Here is a 3,003-nt window from a genome sequence, read left to right as displayed (position 1 = left end):
GCTGATAAAAACTTTCAGTGGCCCATTTTAGCGGCGCCCGCTGCTCCTATTTGCCGCCCGACCAGACACTTGCGGCTTATTCCAGGCCCCTTAAAGCCGCCATTTTAATTTGTCCCAAGTTTTAGCGCCGCCATTTGCCATTTGCCACGTGTTTCAGTTTCAGTTGTTGCCGTTGCCGTTGCTGTTGTTTGGTTATTGCCTGCCATTTTCCACTTTGAGTTGAACAACTTATTTCCACTTACTTGTTGTTGTTGCCGGTCGTTTGCTGCTGGCTTGCCTCATTTCGCGCCCAGTTTCCGTTATAATTTGCTGAGTTTTATTCAAAACCTTTTGGCTTCATTTCGCCGCTTGGCCACGTCCTTGCTGTGTGGCCAAAACGCGTCTAGAATTTTACTTTTGTCTTTCTGCCAAGCATCGCGCCGCCATTCGCATCATAACAATTAGGTAATGCTGCCACGCCCCTTTGCCTCCCCCCCACCCCCTGCACAACCAACCTCTTTGCTCGATTCGAGTCCGAGTTTAGCCTTTGCAACTTTAAAAAGCTGCTGGCTGGCTGGCTTGCTGCTGTTCATCTGCCTAGCTGTGCTTCAGTCGTTGTTGTTATTCTTTTAGTTCGTTATCAAATGCTGACGTAGGCACACACACAAACACATACGCACACAGATACACACACTCACAATTGTGTGTTTGCGTAAAAAATTCATACGCCAGCAGAAATTCATTCGCGCGTGCTCCTCCTTGGCAAGAATTTTGCACGTTTTCTATACCATGCCCACAGCCCAGCATTCCCCAGAGGCCACCATTCCACATTGGGGATGTCCAGTCAAGTCGACAGCCTTTGACAAATTGACACATGTTTGCAATTGTAGGTGTGTGTGGGTGTGTGTGTGTGTGTGCGGTTGGGTTTGTGTATGATTTATAAATCAGCTGATGCCTCATGCCCGGCCCCAGTGGTCATTTTGGGCGGACACATGCGTTGTCGGGCGTCAATTTCCAGGTGTATTTGTTGCGGCCTACATGCGGCGCGCATAAATGTTTCACTCCAATTGCCACAATCGCAGCCGCCGCCTACTTTTCAATGCGCTTCAACACAACGTTGAGTGTTGTTTAGGCAGGTGGTCGCAGGTGCGGGCTTTAAAGCGTTTTACAGATAAACGAATCTTCAATTGAAGTATTCCTTGACTTGAGGCAATACGTGGAATATCAATTTGTAATCTGAGCTGCACATGGCCTTTAGTTTAAATATACTATTAAGATATTACTAAAGCTTCCCGCCAAAAAGTCGTTTAATTTTTATTTGATTTTATTTCGCTTTTGGCTTCACTTAACTTTGATGAAAGTTTTTATATTTTTCGGTCCTGGTCTTCCATATATTTTCTTTGTAAAATTAAACAGTTCGTGGCAGGCGGAAAGTGGGACCTGGCTAGCCGGATAGCAGAATAAATAATCAAACTATGTCATGCTAGATCTACAGCTTCAGAAGTGCGTTGGCAATTGGCGGAGGAATCATAGAAACGAAGTATTTGTATAATCTAGGGAGAGCATTTCAATTCTTAAGACAAATAGTTCCGGCTAGATCGAAGAAGCTCGTCGTCCTGATCAAGAATATATTTATATTCATTTATACGTTTGACTATACTTTCGAGCTCTTTTTACCCACAGAGTATGAGAATAGTTAATGCTGATTTCACAAATGCAACAACTGAACACTGCAAATTAGTAAAACCCGTTTAAAATTTTCAAAATATATTGTAACGTTCACTCACGTCAATTAATTTTTACAAAATATGCAACGTTTGTTATACAAATGTGAATGCTTCAATGTCTAAAGTCGCTGCTTATTGCGGTTTCGAACAGCAGCATAGCTATTGCAATGGAACCAGGATTGTAGGAATTGCAACTTAGGCGGACGCTCAGCATTACGGCATGTCTTCGGTCTCTTTGCAGCTATGAGACACTCGTCTCCACTATGTTTTCTCTTAAGCCAACCAGATCCACGGGCCTCGCCACTTCTATTGTTGTCCATCGGTTGTGCTTAGTGTGAGAAGAGGTATGTTTGAGAAAGTGTGCGGGTTTTTTGACAATTGTTCTGCACTTACGTTGCAATATTTCAAGAATTTCCCTTTTATTACACAAAAAAATAAAATTTATTTGTCTGTATGTATGTTTGTGTATACGAATTGGAGCTAGAATGAAATCTGAAATGTGTTTACAAACATGCTGCTGACTCAGACAGCTAAGTCAAGGCGTGCCTGGTATGCCAAAAAGTATGTTTCTGGCGAGTAGATAATTAACAATTCACATATGCATACATGCGTACTTATTATTTTGACCATGAGTGTATCTGAATTAATGCCTTCTTGGCATCGTAATTAACTCAGTCTGACAAAGCCATAAGTCCTAAAACAGTTTTTACCATTGAACCGAGCCGATGGTCGTTTTCTTTTCTTTTATATTTATCTGAGCTTGTGAATTTGTTGGAAATTTCCATCAACGAAATGTGGCAAACGGTTGCCAAAAATGTTCACAAATGGACATTGTCAGACAAAAAGCTGTGTTATATTCTTTGGTCAACTTGGCATTTAATGCCAAACTGTTTTGAAATTAAAAACTCGCTTAGTATGTGGTTGTCCGTAGAAGCTGGGATATAACAAAGGGATTCATATCATGTCTAGAGGGCTGCTTAATTAAATTCCTCAGTTGAGTTCTTCTTTTGGCTCTTGCCGCATTTCACAATTGGCCAAAGGGTCCAAGGGTTGGCTTCTGCCTGCGCTATTGTTCCCATATTTACATGTCTTAATGAGTATCTTACTGGCTATCCTTTGAGCAGTTGTGTGTGCTATTCAATATTTGATTTGATGCTACCCCCAGTTGCAATCCATTGAAAATAACATGAAATTCCAGGAATATTTTTTCTTTATATTTTTCGTTATTTCGATTTTGTGATTATTTTGTTTCGTTTCGGTTCACATCGCTGAATTATTACATGCTTTTGCTGTGCGC

General features: G+C 41.4%; 1 long non-coding RNA gene across 1 annotated transcript; it reads right to left on the bottom strand.

Moving 5' to 3' along the window:
• Positions 1 to 1,694: 1,694 nt before the first annotated feature.
• On the bottom strand, positions 1,695 to 2,201 carry LOC115764340. The gene is made up of 3 exons (XR_004018019.1): positions 2,100 to 2,201; positions 1,767 to 2,034; positions 1,695 to 1,709 (listed from the first exon to the last, which is right to left on the bottom strand). It is a non-coding gene; the product is annotated as an uncharacterized LOC115764340 (long non-coding RNA).
• Between the last annotated feature and the right edge of the window lie 802 nt (positions 2,202 to 3,003).

This window comes from Drosophila novamexicana, unplaced genomic scaffold (assembly GCF_003285875.2).
Source record: "Drosophila novamexicana strain 15010-1031.04,08,12 unplaced genomic scaffold, DnovRS2.1 tig00000820-arrow-pilon, whole genome shotgun sequence".
Taxonomy (NCBI): Eukaryota; Metazoa; Arthropoda; class Insecta; order Diptera; family Drosophilidae; genus Drosophila; species Drosophila novamexicana.
This window is presented reverse-complemented; position numbering and strand designations above follow the sequence as displayed.